This window comes from Chlorocebus sabaeus, chromosome 8 (genome assembly GCF_047675955.1).
Source record: "Chlorocebus sabaeus isolate Y175 chromosome 8, mChlSab1.0.hap1, whole genome shotgun sequence".
NCBI classification, from domain to species: domain Eukaryota; kingdom Metazoa; phylum Chordata; class Mammalia; order Primates; family Cercopithecidae; genus Chlorocebus; species Chlorocebus sabaeus.
In genome coordinates this window covers 9,704,795-9,727,941 of record NC_132911.1, presented here as the reverse complement: position 1 = coordinate 9,727,941, position 23,147 = coordinate 9,704,795, and the positions used below count along the sequence as shown (strand labels likewise).

The 23,147-nt window shown below is 44.7% G+C and overlaps 1 non-coding gene across 1 annotated transcript; it reads left to right on the top strand.

The window, feature by feature from the left end:
* The first annotated feature begins 666 nt into the window (after positions 1-666).
* LOC119618950 (U6 spliceosomal RNA) lies at positions 667-768 on the top strand. Its single transcript, XR_005235295.2, has one exon. It is a non-coding gene; the product is annotated as a U6 spliceosomal RNA (small nuclear RNA).
* The last annotated feature ends 22,379 nt before the right edge of the window (positions 769-23,147 follow it).

Genomic DNA, 23,147 nt, shown 5'->3' with positions numbered 1-23,147 from the left:
TTCACAATAACAAAAAGTAAAAAACACCAACAAGGCCGGGCGCGGTGGCTCACACCTGTAATCTCAGCACTTTGGGAGGCCGAGACGGGTGGATCACGAGGTCAGGAGATCGAGACCACCCTGGCTAACACGGTGAAACCCCGTCTCTACTAAAAATACAAAAATTAGCTGGGCACGGTGGCAGGCACCTGTAGTCCCAGCTACACGGGTGGCTGAGGCAGGAGAATGGCGTGAACCCAGGAGGCGGAGCTTGCAGTGAGTGGAGATGGCACCACTGCACTCTAGCCTAGGCGACAGAGTGAGACTCCATCTCAAAAAAAAAAAAAAAAAAAAAAAAAAAAAAAAAAAAAAAAAAAAACCACCAACAAAAAATCCATTGCACCTCATAATAGGTCACTGGACGAATACAGTAGATATACAAACTGACTTGTGCCAATGCAAAAATTACAAATATTGTATCAAAATGTTATCTTGTGGCACAAAACACTGAATTATAAACAACTTACAGATCCTAAAACATCCTGAAAAAGATTGCCAAATAGCACAAATAAACGGAGCAGACGTAATTAATGTGAAAATTGAGGAATATGGTAACTCTCATGGTTTTCCAGGTTTCCCCAAACCTTTCGGACCTTTGAAAAAATTCTATTAAAAATTAATATATAGTGCTCACTTCGGCAATATCCTAACCCTGAAATAACACAGAGAAGATTAACATGGCTCCTGTGCAAAGATGACATGCAAATTCGTGAAGCATCCCGTATGTTTACATCACACACCAGGGCCTGTTGGGGAGGGAGTGGGGGCCAAGGGGAGGGAGAACATTCACACAAATTCCTAATGCATGCTGGGCTTAAAACCTAGATGACAGGTTGGTGGGTGCAGCAAACCTCCATGGCACATGTATAGGTATGTAACAAGCCTGCACATTTATCCCAGAACTTGAAGAAAATAAAAAGAAATGTATAATGATAAAAAGCTGGAAAACTCAGATATGGAAAAAGACCATGAAGAATACCCATAACTACATAAATAAGTGCATTTGTATGTAAACACACACTACACGATGAGCAGACTTTTTTTTCCATACACGATTTGATACACGATTGTGTATGAAAGGAATATTTCAGGAAGAATACATATCCACATAACTGCCTTTGGCGAGTGGACTGAGAACGAGTGTAAGAGGTGAACTTCCTCTTCGCTCTGCAGCCATCTTACTGCTTGAACTTCCTTTATCATGTATTCAAATAAATAAATGAAGTCAACAATCCTTCTAATTCCACCCATGCAGAGGCAACTCCTATTGCCACCTTCAGTGTAACTTTCCACACCCTTGTCTATCAATGTGCACCCATCAGATTTTACAGAGATAGGATCAGGATTTCATATTGTTTCACAGCTTATAAGGCTTTATTTTCAAAAATGTTAAGTGACACACAAAACATTGAAAAATATCACCCCTCGATGTGTTGCAAGTCCAAATACAAAACATGAAAACAAATAACTCCCTTTGCAAAGCTGGATATGGGTTTATTTTATTTTTTTAACCAGTTGCTGTTATGAAGAAATTGCTGTGTTCATCAGCTTACTTTGAACAAAGCTGTTCTTTACCAAATGCCTGGAAGTCACTGGAAAGTCACACAACCTTGCTTCAAAATGAAGAATTATAATTGTTTTTCTGAAGATGAGGGAGCTGCGTGAAGGATGTCAGGTACAACATTGGTACGGTTTGGATCTTAAATTTCTTTTTTTTTTTTTTTCTTTTTTTTTTTTTTTTTTGAGACGGAGTCTTGCTCTGTCGCCCAGGCTGGAGTGCAGTGGCCGGATCTCAGCTCACTGCAAGCTCCGCCTCCCGGGTTTACGCCATTCTCCTGCCTCAGCCTCCCGAGTAGCTGGGACTACAGGCGCCCGCCATCTCACCCGGCTAGTTTTTTTTGTATTTTTTAGTAGAGACGGAGTTTCACCGTGTTAGCCAGGATGGTCTCGATCTCCTGACCTCGTGATCCGCCCGTCTCGGCCTCCCAAAGTGCTGGGATTACAGGCTTGAGCCACCGCGCCCGGCCTGGATCTTAAATTTCTGAAGCCACATAGACCTTCATTCAAACTCCAGTGTGAATATTCAGTTGAATGAATCTGAACAGTTTCTTAAGCAGTTTAAGGCTCAGTTTTTACAGTGATGGTAAAAGTTACATCTCTCCTGCAGGACGGCTCTGTGAATGGAAGGAAACAGCTAAATCCAGGTCTTTATATGTGGCAAGCATTGACTCAGTGGTAACTCCTGCTATTTTTGTGGTTTTTAGACCAGGCAGATCTGGGCATGACTAGAGTAGGTTTTTGCTGGGACACAGAAGGCGGTTCTAATCTCAGAAGGCGGGATGCCTTCGTTAGAATTCTGGGCCTGTAATTCACTTTGCTGGGGTGTCCTCAGCAAGACTTTCAGCTTCTCTGATCCTCATTTTTCTTATCTGAAATAGGCCGGTCTTGCAGAGCTAATTCCCAAACCTCTGTGTATTTGTGGCAGCCGTGTGTATGCTATTGAGAACTGGATGGGAATGAAAGACAGTGATGAAGATAACAGTCTATATAGCATCTCCTATTACCTATTCGCTCAGTGGTTCATGTGCATTACCTCACTGAATTCTCGCAACAGCCCAAAAAGGTAGGAACTCTTACTATTCCCCTGTTACAGATGAGGAAATCTGAAAAGGCACAGGCACGGGGGACATCTCTTGCCGAGGTCACACAGGCAGTTCAAGTAGGGGAGTCAGGAGGGAGACTGGGTCGTCTGATTTCAGAGTCTGCACTCCTAACCACTGTCCCTCATTGCCTCCCTTTGGTTACAGAGGACCTGTTCTTAAAAGATCTTACAGACGATCTGGACTGGGCTGAATAGTATCGTCCCAAAATTCATGTCCACCCAGGACCTCAGAATGTAACCTCATTTGGAAATAGAGTCTTGGCAGATACAATTAGTTAAATTAAGATGAGGTCATAGTGGGTTAAAATAGACCCTAATCCAGTGACCCAGCAGAAGTAATTCCTCCGACTGCCCCAGAACCCATCGGGGGCAGGGGGGTCGGGGCTTCACTCTCCACGCCCGCTAGCTCACAGCCCAGCCTGACTGCCCAGGTCACAATAGGGAATGGGTGGAGCCGCCACAGTCCAGACAAAGCAGCCGGGGTCACCCAGAGCCCTGTGAGGTGTGGAGGTAAGGATGGAGCTGGGGGTGAGAGGCTCGGAGTGGGAAGGCTCCCCAGCCAGCTGTGCTCCTGTAAGAGGCGGTGTCTCAGCTTCATGAACGTGTCAGGACAAAATAGCTGGACGCACGCTCTAGGGATAGCCTTGGGGAATGAGAAAGACTCTGAGGCTGCTGTTCCAAACCACTCAAGTGAAACAGCAGAGAGGGCACAGGCTGTTGGACCTTAGCAGTGTCCCTTAGCTTTGTGCCTCTGATGACTCCCCTGTAAAATGTGGATGATGATAGCGCAGCACTGTATGGTTGAGAGGAGTAATGAGCACAGGACATGGCAAATACCACGCCCACGATTTTAATTCTCCCATTTCATCTGTACTAATGTCTTCCTGCAAAGGAAGGCACCTTGACCAACAGTTTCTATGAACAAGACACATCCAAAGTACAGATCCATGCCTGGGTCAGCTGCAGGGCGGCTTTTGGTGGTGCACTTCTTTCATTTCTTTGTTCATGAAGTCATCCAGAGCTCTTTGGAGCACTTTCTACTTGCTGGGCTTGGAGGACAATGCAAAGATGAACAATAGATGTTCTCTGCCTCTTTGAAGCTCATAATCATCTGGGAGAGACACACTGGCAGGGAGACTACCTTAATACAATGGGATAAGAGTGTCATTGGCAGCCAGGTGAGGGGCACGGTGTGTGGTGGGTGGGAGAAGAGGCCGTAGGGAAAATTGTCTATAGGAAATAAGGTTTGTCTGGGGTAAGCCAATTCCCAAAGGGAAAGGCCTGGGGGAAGGGCAGGAAGGCATATGTTACAGTTTAAGCGATGGTCCCCCAAATTCCTGTGTTGATGTTCTGACCCCCAGACCTCAGCATGTGACTTTATTTGGAAGCAGGTCCTTGCAGATATAATTGATTGAGAGGGGTCATGCTAGAGTAGGACGGGCCCCCAATCCAATATGACTGGTGATCTTATAGAAAGGGGCCATTTGGACACACTCACCCACACAGGGAGAGTCCTATGTGAAGACTGGAGTTGTGCTGCCATAAGCCAAGAATGTACCAGAAGCCTGGAGGGAGAAGTGGAACAGATCATTCCTAGCGCCTTCAGAGGGAGCCCAGTCCTGCTAACACTGGGATTTTGGACTTCCGGCCTCCAGAGCTCCTGACAATATTTCTGTTGTTCTAAGCCACACAGTTGTGGAACTTTGTTACAGCAACCCTGAAACTCAAGCAGCATTCTACCTGGGCAAAAAAAAATGTGTGCAAAGGTACAGAAGTGTACGGGAACTGCAGGAACTTCTGAGTTAAATCAGAATTGTTGTTTTGGTGGTGCAAAAATAGGAGAATATTGGCAAATTTGCATGGTTCAAGTTAAGCTATCAAGTTGGAATAATGTACCAGGTTGCGTGGTAGGTGGGGGTGGGGGTCAATTTACTGAATAAAGCTCAAATCTGAATAAGCCATCTTCTCTCCTATGTGGCCAAGAATCGTTCTGATAAGAACTCACCGTGGATGTGACAGGTATATGAAGAATAGCTGGTATTACTAATGAACGGCAAGGAGCTATGGTTGTACACATTTCCCAAAATTCTATACATAAGGGAAGTTTGCAGACATTTTACAAAATTCCATCCATATTCTGTTTTAGGGAAAATGACTATGGGACTTTCTTTCTCCAGCTGTTTTGAGGCTTCACATTTTATCTTAAAACCTCTTGGAACTATCCCATTGGAATAACTGAAAGACAGATAAAACATTAGGCAGTTCATTCATTTTATTGTATGTGGAGTTTTGTCAGAACCAGCATTTACTGTATTTCTCATACCTGTAAGCAAAGCATTGGAATTCAGCAACCTAGTGCTTTTCTTTTCTCTGCCAAGCGGGGTCCTGAAATGGGAGAGAAAGTGTGTATTTGGGGTCAGTAGAGCAAAACATGTCATCACTGCTCTAAGTGTTTGCAAACTTTTGGGCACTGGAGGGCACATGCATATGAGATGGAACAGGGCATAGACAAAAGAATTCCTGCGTTACCTGCCGTCCTGCCCAAAGAAACCACACAAATTCCATGGCAGTCCCGGACTTCAGAAAGGGAGAACACAGCAAGCACCTGCATTATCTTCATTTAGACCCCAAATCATCCAAAAATTGCCTAGCACAGTAGTAGATGAGTTCACATTTTAATCAAAACAGGATTGCATAGAAACCTGCATCCACATGAAAACCAGAACCCAGTGTTCATGGTGGCTTTCTTCTTAATTGCTAAAAACTGGTAACAACCTCAATGTCCATCATCAGAGGAAGGAATGAACAAACTGTGGTACATCCACACAACAGCAGTGCTACACAGCAGCAAAGAGGAACAGCTGACTGACATGGACAGCAACTCGGATCTCAGGAGCATCGCGCCGAGTCAGAGAAGCCAGACACGAGCACTGCACACCATGTGATTCCATGGCATTCTGGGAAAGTCAAAACTCCCAGCTTAGAGAACGCGTCAGTTGTTGCCAGGGTTTGGGATTCCAGGAAGAGGATGGATTACTAAGGAGCACAGGGGAATGTTTTGGGGTGACGAAAATGTTCTATGTTTTTTTTTTTTTTTTTTGAAATGGAATTTCGCTTTTGTCACCCAGGCTGGAGTGCAATGGCGTGATCTCGGCTCGCTGCAAACTCCACCTCCCAGGTTCAAACCATTCTCCAGCCTCAGCCTCCTGAATAACTGAGATTACAGGTACATGCCTCCCCGCCCAGCTAATTTTTGTATTTTGAATAGAGACGGAGTTTCACCATGTTGGTCAGGCTGGTCTCAAACACCTGACCTCAGGTGATCCGCCCACCTCAGCCTCCCAAAGTGCTGGGATTACAGGCATGAGGCACTGCATCTGGCCAAGCTTCTATGTCTTAACTGTGGTACTGGTCACAGCCATTTACATTCATCAGAATTCACAGAACCATCCATCTTGAAGTGGTGAATTTGCTGAATAGAAATTATACATCAAAGACCAGACATTCAAAAATGCCTTTGCGTTTTGTGAGCTTCAAAACTCGCCCAGAGGGAACCACAAAAGCATTGCCCAATTTGTTGAAAGCATTGCTGTTGTAACTTCAACACGTGGGGAGAAGTTATGTTTTCATACTGTCTTGGTCTGCTCAGGCCACCGTTACAAAACGCCATAGACTCGGTGGATTGATCAACACACATTTATTTTCCACAGCGGAGGCTGGAAATCCAAGACCCAGGTTCCTGGGGAGGGCTTTCTTCCTAGCCTGCAGGTGACCAGCATCTGCTGTGTCCTCTTGTGACTCTTCCTCAGTTCCTGTGCCAGAGGAGTCAGGGGGGCAAGTGGGCGTCCATCTTATGTGTCCTTATAAGGACACCATCCTATGAACCAGGGCCCCACCCCATATCTCAGTTAACCTTAATGACTTCCTTGGCGGCTGCCTCTCCAGTTGCAGCCAGGGTTAGAGCTTCAGCGTGCAAAGTGAAAGGCCACACAAATCTTTGTCCATAACTAATGCACAGTGGACAGGACACTTGGGTGCCCTGAGGCTGCAGGAGCTGAGGGTGATCTTGTTCAGGTACTTCTGGTGGTAACTGCTGTGTGGGAAAAAGTCTGTTCCTCCTGGCTGGTGCCAGAAGTAACCAGGCTGAAGCTGTGCTCTGAAAGAACCTGTGCAGGGAGAGAAAGGTCCTGTTTGAGACCGACCTCAAAGCTCCCTCAGGGGAAAGAGCAGGTAAGCCTCACTCCCTGAAAGTTCAGAGGGAGAATGGGCTTCCCTGAGAGGGCATATCAGGGCCACAGTGGGAGGGAATGAAAGAGGTGGACAGGGTAGGGATGGGGCAGGGATAGGAGGGAGAGCTGCCACTCCACCTGGCACTACCCCCTCTGCCCACCAGTTCACAAATGGGACCCCAGCTCCCTCCCAGGCTGAACAGAGGGTCCCCCTAATCTGCTGTGGCTCTGGAGAGCAGGGGCCGTGCTGGGACATCCTGGCAAGCAGGGGGTCACTCAGGGTCTGTGCTCTGAACTCCAGGCAAGGGAGCCTGGGGAGTCAGGGCAGGACAGGACATGGCCTGAGGGCCTGTGGCTCATCACCGCCCTCTGCGTCCTAGTTTACGTTCCGGTGGCATCTGCTGCCAGGGAAAGCCACGCGTCAACACAAGCTGCGGGAGGAGTGGGGAGCTATTTGGGGCAGGAGACAGACTAAGAAATAGACATTGCTCCCTGTGGATTTCAGCCCATTTCTTTTCCCTTTTGGGTTTCAGCTGTGCCCTAATTCTTCCCCTGTACAGGGACAGTTGGATCTTTGCAGGCAATGCAAGAGAAGTGCAACTCCAGATGTAGCGACTCCACTTTGGACAGGGGTGCCAGGTGGGGGCCCCGGACTTGTGTCCAGGAGGGCATTGTCTGTGTGCCACAGTCCACCGGCCTCTTGGAGATGAAATCCCCATGCCAGCCAAGAGGGGCATGCGATGCCGACTTAGAGTTCAGCTTCACTCCACTTCTCCACTGGCCATCACTCCTCACCTTCTCCTGGGTCCTGCCCTGATTTTCCGAATCTCCCTCTAGCCTTCTGCGGTGGAAATGAGGAGGTCGATGGCTCCGAAACCAGCAGGTCTGGGGTGTTAAGGAAGATGGCCCTAAGCATATCAATTAGGAAGGGCTCCAGAAGGAAACACGATTCTACTCTGAAAGTGCAAATGAAGGCATTTTAATGAAGGGACTGAAAGTTGTGGGCTTTGTAAAGGGATTCAGCGAAGGAGAACAAGGTGCCCAGAGTTGAACAGCAGCAGTAAGCCATAGGGGAAGATACTGTCATTGGAATCCAGTGAGGACCACAAGCGTAAAGGTGGGACTACCCCGTGGGAACTGAGTCCAGAATGGACCCAGCCAGTGGCAGAACAATGGCCCAAACAGGAAAGTGACGGGGAAGAAATACCCCAACCATCTCCCTTCCTGCCCTGATACTTTCTGTTGGTACTTGCTGAGGTCAAGCCAAGTGGCATTTAGGATCCCAGGTAACTCAATCCCTAGGAGGCAGCCTCCCAGGACCGAGGGAAGTACGGCACATGGATCTGTACTGGGGAAATGGGAGACAAATGGAAAATAATGGCTCAGCATCATCTAGCACATTCTCACAGAGGACAGAGTTGACAGCTATGAGCTATTTTTATTTTAGGGCTGATAAAGACACCACACTACCCATTAGTAAGCCTTATCATGTACAATATACTATGCCCAGGACTTTGCAAGTGTTATCTTGCTTAATCCTCATAGCAACCACATGAGGGAATTACTCTTCTTGTTTTCCACATTTAGCAGGTCAATATGCCAGATATTATATACTGATTTTTAGCACCATCGCTGCCTTTCTAAGTCTCCCAGGTATTGTAGAGGCTGAAAGTCTAAGAGCTATGTTTCTCAGGATCCCAGCAGGCTTCCAATTTAGATTCTCAGCCAAGTTTTAGGAGGCAGAGGAAAGGGAGCAATCATTTTTCCATGGCAGCTGGGTGCAGGCTCGCAGATTTCAGCAGATGGCAGTCATGAGGTTTTGCCATTCACTTTGGGTCTTCTCCTGCAAATCATCCTGATATTGAAGCTAATTATATAATTTGCACGGGGTTCCAATGATTCCTGTAGTTTACTGAGCTCTTGAAAAGAAGCAACTGTTTTTCCTGACCTTGACACTCAAGCACTTTTGATGGTTCTAGAAGTACCCATTTTCATGTATTAAATACCTTTCTGTTTGACATACATGAGCGTTTTCTATTTTCCTGAAAGAATCCTGACTGATACAGTATTTGGCACTGAAAGTGGTTCCAGGAAATACAACTGCAAAGATGGAGGGAAATCTAAGATATGTTGTTAGGCATGGACTAGCTTGAGGCCAGTAATGACCTCCTGGCTAGTGGAAAATGGGTTTCTGGTAGTCCATGGCATGCAGTGTCTTAAGTTATGACCTGTCATTCATGGAATCAATTGCCTATTAAAAGAGACCAAGCACCTTTTTGATACAATACTCTGGTGGAAGAGATAAGTACAAGGGTTAAAGTTACTGAATGGAAAATTTACAGAAAAAATACAGAACAAAATACCCCAACAATCTCAAGGCTTTAAAATTTCACCTCAGAGGCATAACTCAAAAGCATTGCAGAAGCATCAAAGAAGCTTCTACAACTGCCCCTGAAGAAATCTCTTATCATAGCAGAAACTGAACCCAGGGTTGTTCCTGCAGGTGGCAGAATTAAAACCTAACTTGAATTCACAGCCTCTTTAGGTGCTTATGTGAAAGGTGATTAATTGGGAAGGACTGTGACCAGGAGTATTGCATTGGGAAACCTGGGTATATTAAGATGAATCAACGTACTTCACAACCTTAAAGTCCACTGAGCTTCCCTTCCTTTCCTTTCTGGGACCCTAGTTCTTTCTTGCTTGAAGACTTTGTAAAGACTTATCTAAAGATAGTACTTTCCCAGGGAATGCTGATTCTCCCATAGCCCACTACCCCCAATCACCTCTCACAGCAGTCAGTAGAGCCATCCCAGTAGAATTCATATAAATCAGTTCAAATCTGACCCAGGAGAAGATAGAAAACACATTAAAAGAACTGCAACATTCCCCTAATATATACTTGTAGAAACCTGAGGATTATGTGCAAGAATGGATTCTAAGGGACCTAGAATTTGATTTGACTGGGCCAAATTTATCAGTCTAGGTGCACTTACGAGAAATTCTGAATTCATAGCACCATAGTTTATAATAACAAAAAATTAGAAACACATAATTGCTAAATTCATAAATAGAAAAAAAACCAATCTAAATGCTCATTATCAGAGACCTGAATACATTTTGGTATAGCCAAACAACAGAATGTCATTAGAGCAGCTGGAAGTGGCTCTATTTGATTGAAGGACTAAAACCTTGGACCAAAAAAAATGGCCTATGTTAAACAGAATTGCTTTCCAGAATATAAAAGAAGGAATCCAAAGTCTCAGATAAGAATGCCAGAATGGATTTATTAATTGTGACCTGCTCCCCCATCCTTTAACTCTAGTTTATGAGATCCCTGAGGATGCTTTGTTATATTAGGCATTGAAAAATACATTTCCAAGGTGGGCACCAGCATCCTTGGAAGGCCCTGCTGTGGCCATTGTCTGTAGGCTGGGGGTGATGTAGCACGTACCCATCTGGTGGAAAATTGATTACAGTTGACCCCTTCCCTCATGGAGTAGTCAGCAATTTTTCATCACAGTAGTAGACATTTATTTATTCTGTCTATGGATGTGTCTCCCAGGCCCAAAAGGCCTTTGCTGCCTCGTCACACAAAACTTACTAAATGCCTGGTTATTCATCACTATGGTTTTGCATTTGGCATTACTTCTTACAAACTGATTAAAATGCAACAGATTAAAATGCAACAGAACTGAAGCAATGCACTTGGTGCCCATGGGATTCACGGATCTTCCCATAGGTCCCACCACCCAGAAGCAGCATACCTGATAATACAGTGGAATGGCCCCATGAAGGTCGTGCAACTGAGCCTGTTGAGATCTCATGACATGTGAGGCTGGAGTGCTCTTTTACAAAGTACCGTGTCTATTATGAAGCACTTTCAATAGGAGCTGATTCTTGTGTGGCCAGAAAACTTGGGTTTGGGAACCAAGGGAAAAGAATGGGACTGGCTTCATTTACTGTTGCACTTAACGATCCACACCCAATAACGTTTTGCTTTTTACCACCGCAACTTTGAGCTCTGGAGATTTAGAGATGTTAGTTCCCAAGGGAAGAATGCCTCTACCAGGGAATATGATGGGTTTATTGCATGGAGAGTTGAGACTGCCACCTGGACATTTGGAGTTCATTATACCACTAAGCCAATAGGCAAAGGAGGAGGTTAGTGTACTGGCTAAAAAGACTGACCCCAAATAGCAAAGAACAGAGATTTGCTACACACATGGGGACAAGGGGGAATATGTCTGAAATCCATTACATCCTTTGAAGATGCTCTTTCTATTTCATTGTCCAAAGAGAGAAATCAGTGGGAAACCATAGCAACCCCATCCAGGAAAAATCATTGAGAGTTCAGAAATGAATGTGTGGTCACCCCAACATATAAAGAACCACAATCAGCTGAGGTTCAAATTGGGAGAAGGCCAGCTGTGGTCTCAGGATCAGTTGCAGACTTGAGAACAACTGCAGCTGCCTGGATTTTCATGTTGATTTATGTATTTGTATATACCAATTTCCCCTTTTACCTCCTTTTCCCCAATTGTTCACATTGGTTACATTTATTACTGATCTTTAGGATGTGAGATTGTGGTGGCCATGGAGGTGTACCACCCAGATCTACTTCAAAAGAACCTGCTGTGGGAAGCATAGTTGATGATGGCCTTCAACTACTGCTCCTCCAGATCCATCATAGCTGTCAGACCAACACTGCACTTCTACGGAGTGCACCCAGCCAGTGGCTGAGAGTGGCAGGGGCCAATTTTTCTTGGGCCATTACTGCTCTCAACCTGGTACCCTTTGCTCATGAACTCTCATCAACCTGGTCCAGACTTTCTCAGACCTGCAATGGGGTCTGAAGATGCTCTGCCTCCTCCTGTTCCCAAGATCCTTTATTGTTGCCAGGCATTTCCACCAATAAATCTCTTTCACATATAATTCAGTCTTGGCATTGGCTCTTGGAGGATCCAAACTGACAGGGATGTGAAGCTGAGATTGTGATTAAACAATCCCACCCAAAGATGGAGATGATGATTTTATGAGACTTTTCAGAGAGGATCAGAGTGTTCTGTTTGTGTAGAGAATAGTCGTGTTGTGTCAGGAGCATGCTGTTGTTACTATTCTTGTTTTCTAGGAATTTTAATAAAGAAGGTTGTGTGCATACGCTGAGCAGCCAAAGTGGTAGGCTTGCTAGATGGTGTCTCAGTAAGCACTTAAAATCCAGTTCCCCTCTCCTCATTCCATTTGTTCTGTGTCATGTTGCAACTGCCTTACTCTAGAATTCTGGATGTGATTTTTGGGTCCAATGAGATGCACTTACTAATATCTGCAATGCACAATGCAGGCAGTAGCAGCGCCAGCTAAAGCTGAGCTCTGGTAGAGTTGGATTGGATTTTTACAGTGACCTAACTCTTCAGTGTGGTATTTCCTCCTGGTCATCAGCTACAGGCTCTGAGACAGCCTGGGGGAGAGACAGTAACCATGTTTCCCACTACCTCCCAACCACTGGCTGGCACACCAGTCTCCTGGCCTTAGGTCACAGCCACAATGACGTGATCTTATAAAATCCCTGGCAAGCTGGAGGAGCAGCCGTGCAACCAAGCCTGCTCGTAAGATAAGGGTTTCTGTTTACTAACCTAGAGCTGCTCTATTCTTTCATCCTTGTTCCCCTTTCAACTGTCTCTTGCAAGTACTAGTTTTGCCATTAAAAATGCATTTTGTTTTGCAAAATGAGAAGAGCTTATGAATACTTCACATTTTCTCCCTCTGTTTCACTCCTTTCCATTTCTTTCTAAAATTACGGTAAAATATTAAATATACAAAGTGATATAAACAATAACACCATAAAATAAAACACTACAGAGTTGAAGCTCTCTGATGATCTCTCCATTTCTTGTAGCCATAACGAAGATCCTGAACTTTGCATTTCTTTTCCCTTTGCAGTTGCTTATTTTTTCTACGTCTGAATATATCCTTACACGTTTTTAAAATTTATAGAAATATCACTCTGAATACATTTTTCTGTAACTTGCCTTTGTGCTGCATTGTGAGATTAAGCTATGTTAATTTGTTTAACTCCGGTGGATGTACGTAATCACCCTCTAATGACATTCTGTTGTTTGACTATACCAAACTTTGTTCAGGTCTCTGATAATGAACATTTAGATTGGTTTGTTTTCTGTTTATGAATTTAGCAAGTACGTGTTTCTAATTTTTTGTTATTACAAACTATGGTGCTATGAATATTCCTGTATATGCCGCCTTCAAATTTTTAAAATTTTAAGTGTTTTAAAATACAGTCATGTCAGGATACATGCTAAGAAATGTATCACTAGGAATTTCATTGCTAGGCACACATCAATGTATGCAAACCTAGATGGCACAGCCTACTACACACGTAGGCCATATGGTGTAGTGTCTTGCTCTGACCACCGTCATATATGTAGTTCATCATTGACCGAAATGGCGTTCTGTGGCACCTCTGTATTAATTTTTTTGGGGGGGAAACCATGTTTTAAAATATGTTTTACATGAATGATAGTTTTTAGTGTCAACAATTTGTCACAGTTATTTTTTCTCAGCACATTGGTAGTACTATTCCATCTTTTAGCTTCCCTTGCTGCTGTTGAGAAGTCTGTTGATTTGATGCTCCTCTGTAAGTAATCCCTTTTTTCATCACATGCGCTGATTTTGAGATTTTCTCTGCCTTTATTGTTCTGCCATTTCACTAAAATGTGTTTAGAGATACATAAATTCTGCTTGGACTCTGTTGTGCTTCCAGAATTGGAAGATCAATGTCTTTCATTAATTATGGAACATTCTTGGTCACGGACTCATTGAATGTTTCCTTTTCTCTGTTATTTCTATTCTTTGCTTCTGAAACTTCGGTAGTCATGTGTTAGTCCTTTTAACTCCATCTGCCTTGTTTCAATACTTCTCTCTCATGTTTTCCCATATTGCCTTTTAGCATCCTGAGTAAGGTTCAGATCCATCTACTAGTTTACTGATTATATTTTTATTTCCATAAATTCCATTGGATTCTTTTTCAGTTCTGCCTGGCCATTTTTTGATGGCATTTTGTTTTCAGTCTCATTTTAAGTTTCTTCCTTTTAAAAAATATTTTATACATAATTATTTATATTTACTGTCTAATACTTTAAATATCTGAACTCTAGGTGTGTAATCTTCTTTCCTGCTCTTTTTCATGATGGTTTGTTTTCTGTTTATGAATTTAGCAATTGTGTGTTTTGTACTCATATTTGACTGGACTTAATTCGTGGGAATCTGTGGGAGACTGTAAAAATATTAGTGGTTTCCAGGGTATAGATGAACAAGTGAAGCACTGAGGATTTTTAGTCAGGGAAACCACCCTGTGTGATTACTGCAATGGTGGCCACATGTCATAATACACTCATCAAAACTCATAGCATGTGCAATGCAAACAGTGAATCCTAATGTAAACTCTAGATTCTAGTTAATCATAATGCATCAATATTGCCTCATTAATTGTAATGTGCCACACTAATGCAAGATATTAAAATAGGAGACATTGGGAGAGGGGGCCTATGAGAATCCATTGTATAATACTTTCTGCACAATTTTTTTTATAAACCTGTAACTGTCAAAAGCCTATTCATTTTTTAAAATGTAGAGATAAAAAAGCTAAAATAAAAAAATCTTCGTGACTTTGACTTAAACAGGGAACCCTATCTGAGGGTCATGAGAGAAAAGAACCAAGTGTCTCCTTCCGTGAACTGAAGCGCATCAAGAAGGGTGGCGTTTTAGTGGCATAGGGAATTCACTTTCTTTTGCCATCTAATGTTGGGTGTGTGTTGTGTTCTATTTAACTTCAAAGAGGAAGTGCTGCATTTCCTGTTGTTCCCAGTAGCCTGAGAGATGAGACTATGACACTGTGATGTTAATTTAATGTATCCAACTTGGCCAGGCTCTGGTGCTCAGTTGTTTGGTTGAACAGCAGTCTAGATGTTGCTCTGAAGGCTATTTTTAGACGTGATTAACATTTGAATCAGTAGACCTTAAGGAAAGAAGATTGCCCTCCATATGTGAGTTGGCCTCGTCCAATCAGATGAAGGTCTTAGGAGAAAGAATTTAAGTCCCCCAAATAATAAATTTTGCCCCCAGATGGCCTTCGGACTTGATACTACAACATCAACTCTTCCCTGGGTCTCCAGTTTACCTACCTTCCCCACAGATTTTAAATTTGACAATCACATGGGCCAGTTCTTTAAAATAAATCCCTCTCTCTTTACATATATGTAATGAAAGGAAACTATCCATAAATAAATGATATGTATTTAGAAGTAAAACAATATGTATTTTTATATACTTATGTGTATATAAAATTATATATGTATACAGACACATGTACATACATAAGTATATGTATACATGTATGTATACATGTTCAGTTGGCCCTCCATATCCATGAGTTCTGCATCTGTGGATTCAACCAATCTCAGATCGAAAATATTTGGAAAAAATAGGGATGGTTGTATCTGTACTGAACATGCACAAACTTTTTAAAAATTATTATCCTTAAACAATACAGTATAACAACTATTTACATAGCATTGACATTGTATTAGGCACTATAAGTAATCTAGAGAAGATTTAAAATATGTGGAAGGATTGCATAGGTTACATACAAATACTGTTTTATATGAGGAACTTGAGCATCCGTGGATTTTCGTATCCAAGAAGGGTCCTGGAACCAATTTCCCACAGATACCGAGGAACAACTGCATTTATATAATGAAACTAATTACTAATTGCGAGGGACCCTATGAGAAGAGGCACAAATTTGGCTGTGACATATACATTAGACGTCATGAAGCACCCATACCATCTACATTCCTGTATCTTTCCAGTGCCTGTTTCACAAAGTATCTGAATGAATGAATGAATGAGCAGATGAATGTCTTTCTCTTTTATGGGGCCACATATGATTGTCTCCTTTGTAGCTATGCCAGGTGGACACAACCAAGAAAGGACCCCCTAGAAAACTACCACTAGCCCCTGACTGTCCTTCATGGCACCAATCTTTAAATACACGTGGTCTCTTAGTTTTCTAAAAACAAATTCTTATCGTTTGTATTTCAGTCTGGCCACACAAGCTATTTTGTTTCCACTCAGTGAAAAGATGTGCCTGCTTTCTCGTCCTGGAATGGTTATCCTTTCTCACTGGATGGATGAAGACTCTGGCGACTGGCAGTGGGCTTCACTCAGTGACCCACATATGTGGAGAGGGCAGATGTTGCCACTTCCTCTCATCCGCCTCGTTATCCTAACTTTTTATTTGGATAAATAAGGAGAAAGAAATAATGGTGTGGTCTGTAAGTAGCAAGCCATCATCTCCCCATGTTCAAGTCCAAACCGGATGAAAGACCCCTGATCCTAACTCTACCAGAGACTTTCTTTCATGGATGGCCCAGGAGACAAAAGCATTTGCACCTCAGATGGGGGTTCCCTATGTGTGCATCCGTATCATGCGCAGAACTGATGGAATTCGAGTGGGGCAATGACGAGGTAATATTGTGTTCCACGAGATAAATAAGTTATTAAGCATTACAGAATGTTGGTTTGATGAAAGACCTTACAGTTCATCTAATGGAATCTCTTTTTCATGGATAAGGAAACTGAGGTCAAGAAACATAAGTGATTTCCCAAGGTTGAGTTTCCAACCCTTTCCTGAAACTGTCCTCCTTTGTTGGAGGTTACTGTTTTCCTCCGGGATTCCCCATGCACTGCGCGTGCCTCTTTTTAGCATTGTGTTTAACATTCCTTCATTAGACTGTGAGATTTGGAAGAATTGAGTCCATGTCTAACTTCTGGGAGCCGGTGTAGATGCTACCCCATAGCAGATGCTCCACAGATGCTTGTGTGAGAATGGAAAGGAAGAGAGGAGAGAGAAGAAAAAGAAGGAAAAAGGGTGGATCCAAAGCTTAGCAATTAGGTTTATCACCGGTAAACATGGTGGCCAGCAGCATTTGAGACCCCAGTCCTAGCAAGAAAAGGTACTGAGGAACACACACCAGCAAGCTTCTCGTGGATCCTGAGATTATGGTGTAGGCTTTCCCCTCCTTTTCTGTCTCCTCCTGGATCCATGGAATAAATTGAGCCACAGACACAAACATACCAGGTCTCCCCCTGGAGCCAGACCTTATGCCCCAACTGAAGACACCCACTTGGAAGAGTCTCTGGGTTCCATAAATAGCACAAACCAGCGGTGCCCCACTGTCTCCCTGGGAATGAGAAAAGGAAGAACAGTCTGCTGTCAATGGTACCTCCAGAAAGAACATGGAGGGGAAATGGGAGGGTCCTAGTGGTGTAGGCTAGCCCCCGTCCTGTTTGGGAACCTAGAAAGTGATAGGGTACCTGGAGGGAGGAGGGGGCTGGGCAGGGGTGAGTACCTTGCAGATACCATTGGTGCCTGGTTCCTTCCAAGCACAAATCATGTTCCTGGAGAGCTGGTTTACCCTCTTGGCACATTCTTTCTGGCTAATCTGCACCACTCTCAGCTTTTCCAGGTGCATGTTTAGGTCATTATATTGGTCTGACAAAGGGAGAAAGCCAGTGTGAGAGTGAGCACTGCATCAGCTGCCAACAGTGACCAGCCCACACGCGATCAGCATGGAAGCCTGGGAGGCCACCAGCGTCCAGCAGATCACAAATTCACAGGGCATGGAGGCCTGGGATGACTTCAGTCTCCTCTCCAACAGTCCCAACAAGAAGTTCCTCCAGTCAATGTGTACTTCCTGTGGGACGTTCACTCTCTCCAGAAGCAGCCCACAAAAGCCCCAGCCTCAGCCCCTGCCAGGGGAACTTGGAATGAAGGTCCTCCCTGGCCCCACCATCCCTTCACAGCCAGGCTTTGTCCTGAGGATCAGAGCAGCCCAACCTCTGAATTGGTGTTGGCCAGTGTCTTCACCAAGCCAAATGGAGAAACCAAGAAGAAGACACGCCTGGTCATACCACTTCGTAGGAAGGAACTGACCACAATACCAGGGGAACTCTTGGCCTTCTCCCCACCACACTCTCACCCTCCCAGAGATCGTCCCTGGCCAGGCAGCCTGGTGCCCTGCAGGGAAAGGGGTGGAATCATCATAATGGAGCTTGGTTGGAGAATCAGTGGCTCAGAGCTATCTCGGGATGGTGTTTTACATGGGGTGGCCAACAGATGGGGAGATGGCCATTGTGAAACAGCCACAAGTGGGATGATCCAAACTGGCTTATCATGCTTTTGACTCCACAAAAATTATCAGTCTCATATTTTGAGATTCCTCTATGTCCTAGGCTTTTACTGGGTACCTCATTTAATTTAATCCCCATAACTTATTTGAGGAGGCGTTCCTGGCGTTCTGTAGATGAGAAAACTAAAGGTGAGGAAGGTGAAGGAGCTCAAGAGAGACAAAGCCACAATTCAGACCCAAGCATTCCCATACCCAAAGCATCATGCTCTCTAGCCCAGGGCACCCTACATTTGGGCTTTCTGTGGGTTCTGAAAAGAGGGCACGTACCATACCCATTTGTCATTACCCACTCTGCCATCCAACACCGGTCCCAGGTCCTCTCCTCCTCCTGCAGGCAGACAGGCATTTTGAAATTGCTGAATTGCACTGGTGTGGCAAGTAGAAGCAGAGAGAGGTCACTGTCGAGCTGGGGCGGTTTGTAATCTTTGTGAATAATGACCTTCTGCACTTGCTTTCTCTCTGAGTGGATGTTGCTGAATGTTCTCGTTCCCATTACCACAGTGACATTTACCATGGCCATGTCTAATCTAAAGAATGAATATAAAAGCACCAGTGCTAACAAGGGTGATAGCGCAATTCACATTCATAGACATATTTGTAAACAGTGAGTTGACAACTAACTAAGGAGAAGTCCAGTGCAGTGGGTGAGCTACTGTGGTCTGGAGCATGGCTAGGATTAGATAGGTAGGAACCAGGAGCCCAAACTCTGACAAATCTTTGAACCGGTGGGTTGACAGTCCAGGGAAACTCTCCTGACCAAAAGAAGAGGAATTAATCCCTCTGAGAGATGAGATTGTAAGCTCCTTAATGACAGGGACCTAGGCAGTCTTGTCAACTCCTATGTCCCCAGCTCTTGGAACAGCACATAGTAGGTGCTCAATGGGAAGGTGTTCAATCAATGACTCCAGTGTGTTGTCTTCATACACAGAAGACAGACAGGAGAGAGTGTACTGATGTACTGGGTGCATAGCTCTGACTAGCAGCCTGCATTTGGATACCGTTGGCTAAATAAAGAGGAGAGAGTGGGTGTACAGGAGAGACCCTGGGGCACAAAGCCAGTGCAACATTCTGCACTTAGAACCTAGGGCTTCATAGGGCTGTGCACAGGTCTACTGAGCTGCCCAGCCCAGACAATACATTGACAAGACGGGATGTAGATGAAGACACTTACAGGGTTCTTGGGAAGCAATGTGCGGCCGTCAGAACCCACCACTGATGTATGATTGAGCCTCCACAGAGGTGTTTCCGAGACATCTGGATACTCACTTGCCACGGAAACTCACCATTCTGGACTTGAAGCCGTTCATGAAATGGTAACCATGACGAGTTTGGAAAAGCAGGCCTGTAGCCACATTGAATGTTTTCTGAAGGAGAAAGGAAAGAGCCATTTGTAGGTGAGAAGCATGGAGAGATCTTCCCGGAATCTTCCCAAGTAAGACCAGTACTGAAAGCTGAGTGAGGTAGCGCACACAGGCCGAGGAGGGGGAGAGCTCAGAAAACACCAGCACCTTTTTCCGTATCTATTCTTCACGGCTGCAGAGAGCTGGGAGACCTGGGGAAGTCTGGGCAGTGCTCTGTCAGAGGCGTATGGGCTTAGGGTGGCCACGGAGATGCACCAAAGATACACAGGGTCCACTCAGGAGATGGAAACTGTGCAGTGATTTGAACAAGGAAAGTTTAACAGGAAGAATCACAAATTGTAACTGGGGAGTGACTGCAAAGCATCAGGAGCACTCTGAGATATGGCAGGGCAGGAGGAGAGTATCTGAGGAGGAGCCAAACTTGGCAGGGGAGCCTCTCCCCCTCCCCAGGAGTGGGACTCACAGCACATTGGAGAAGGTGTCTGCAACCCAGTGGAAGGCAGAGACATTTGCCCGGTTGTCCCGGGCCAGAGCTGATCCCCTTTGTTAGAGAAGCAGAATGCACCCCTCTGGAGTGCAGGTGGCCAGGAAACGGTGGCCAGGAATGGCAACAAGGAACACCCCTCTGGAGTGCAGGTGGACTGGTGCAGCACACAGATACCTGCAAGGAGCTTGTCAAGAGCCTGCCCACTGGCTAGGGAGGTGCAAGACCTGGGTGTGTGTGTCCGCCTTGGGACAGCTGCAGTGAAAAGGTGTAGAAGGCTCAGGGGATTTCGATGCTGATCCAAGAAAAAGATATGATCACGAGGTGGTGGCAGCACACACAAGTTTCATTTGGGGAATACTTTGGAAGGTTGCATGCTTCCAAAGTTGACAGGGGAAGCCCTTTATGGCCTGAGACTATCTGGAGGTTAAGGAGACACCATCCAGAAGAGGAAGAGGACAAGGGGACTTCTGAGGAAAGAGGACTCTGACAGGGGGTTACCCGTCTAGGTGATGTGGTTCACTGGCACAGTGGGGAGTCTCTGGGTCAGAGAGCTCTCAAGGGCAACAATGGCTGCAGGCCTTTCCTAGCCACAGGCTGCGTATTACCTGTGGCGAGCAGATGTTGGGTGCAGTTTCACAGGGTATGCAAAGCAGACAAGCTTTAGATGGCTAAATATCTGTGTATTTGGACTATGTTCAAAAACAGCTGGATGTGTAAAACATTGAGTTTAGGACCAGCAGGCTTTTGAGCTAACGAGGAAAAGCCTGTCGTGAACAAATTGACAAGCTAAAGGCCATCCTTGGCTCATTTATAGAACAGGTCACTGAACAGAAGACAGGGCTGGAGCTCACTGAGAGAAGCATGGTAGAGTCGAGCACCACCAGGTGTTCCCCACATGCTGGTGGCAACCACACCATAGGAGCAAGAAGCAGCAAACAGAAGCATGCTGGAGAGGCCCAGGAAGAAAGGCCCCTTCTGCCTACAGTGTCCTTCCAGCGCCTACTGCTGAGAAAGCTTAATGTTGGGCTGGCTACAAAGAACCATGTGTAACAGGGTCCAGCTGCATTATTGGCCACCCAATTTACAGGGATCCAAAGAAGGCCTGTAGGGGGTTGGGGGGCACAAAAGACATGCAGAGTAAAGGACATGGTCACTGTGGCCACCAGTCTCCAGCAAATATACATGCCCTGAAGGACTCCTGGAAATAGCCCAGGAAAATGAGAAGCAAAGAGAGATTCGGCACAGGCATAATAAATATGTATTCTTTTTTTAAAGGAACAGGGATGGGAAAAAACAGCAACATTTACTAGATGAAACTCTAAATAGGAAAATATTACCCAGAACAAATAAAAAAATCTGAGTAGATATGTTGCCATAAATCATAAAAAATAAAACCTTATAAAGCAATCACCTATGTGAAAGAAGATTATAAATTAGAAACTCAAGGAAGAGGTTATAAGAAAACATGAGGAGAAAGTGAGGAAACAGGAGGAGAAAGTGAGGAAACAGGAGGAGAAAGTGAGGAAACAGGAGGAGAAAGTGAGGAAACAGGAGGCGATGGGGCATGAGCTGGCAGATGTTGGCTAGAAACGGAAGAATAAAATACAGAAAATTCTTTGGACAGCATAGTAAGGGATAAGGAGTGTGTAAATCAGAGAAGCTATGAAAATTAAATAAAAACAGAGTTTAAAAGAGATTTTTGTGAGAATGCAATTTTTAATTTCGGGGGGATAAATATCCAGACAGTGACTGCTAGGTCATGTGGTCAGTGCACGCTCAACCTTTTACGAAACTGCCCAATTGCTTTCCACATGGTTGCAGCATTTTGCATTCCCATCAGCAATGGGTAAGAGTTCCTGCTGGGTGCAGTGGCTCACGCCTGTAATCGCAACACTTTGGGAGGCCTGTGGTCAGGAGTTTGAGACCAGGCTGACCAACATGGTGAAACCCTGTCTCTACTAAAAATACAAAAATTAGCTGGGCATGGTGGCATAGGCCTGTGGTCCCAGCTACTCGGGAGGCTGAGGCAGGAGGCAGGAGAATCACTTGAAACCAGGAGGCAGAGGTTGCAGTGAGCCAAGATTGCACCACTGCACTCCAGCCTGGGAGACGACAGAAAAAAAAAAAAAAAAAAAAAAAAAAAGGTGGATAAGAGTTCCTGTCACTTTACATCCTTGCCAACACTTGGTACTGTCAGAAGTTTTTATTTTAGCCATTGTAGCAGACACACAGCAATATTTATTGTGGGATTGTTCACAATCTTCCAAACTGGAAATACCCAAATATCCCTCTGTGGGTGAATGGATAAGTGAACTGTAATCTACCCACATGACGGAATACCACCCGGGAATAAAAAGGAACTATGGGTGCATGCAGCAACAGAGGAATCTCAAAAGCATTACGCTAAGTCAGAGAACACAGGCTGAGAAAGTCACATACTGTGTAGGGTTATATTTGTATGGCATTCTGGACAAGGCAAAACTCTAGGCATGGATAACAGGTCAGTGGCTGTCAGGAGTTGGGGGTGGGGGAGGGTGAGTACAAAGGAGCAGATAGAGGGGATTCTTGGGAGTACTAAAAATTTCAATATCTTGTCTATAGTGAGGGTAACATGAATCTATGCATGTGTAAAAGCCCATAGAATGGTACTCCAAAACATAAATGTCACTCTTTATAAAAATAATGAGAAAAAAATGATAGCTAGAGAATACAGGCAATGATTGTTCTTGAATTTTAAATGACACATAAAAATAGGAATAGATGAGCATCTCCCTAACATGATAAAGTGTATCTATCTTGGCCTGAAAGTGAGTAGCATGCTGACTGGGGACAAGCTGGAAGCCTCCCCACGGAGTCAAGAACAGCACAGCTGTCCACTACCTCTGCTACTTGTTACCATTGTACAGGCGGCTAGGAGGAGATGGTGATAGATTTTGAGCAGAGGAAGCCCAGAGGATCCCTCTGTGACCATATTAGATGATGGCCGGAGGGGGTGGGAGCAGGCACACGGGAGGAGAGTGAGACAGGGCTTCTATCTAGAAGAGTCTATGAGGGGCCGGGCACAGTGGCTCATGCCTGTCATCCCAGCACTTGGAGAGGCCGTGG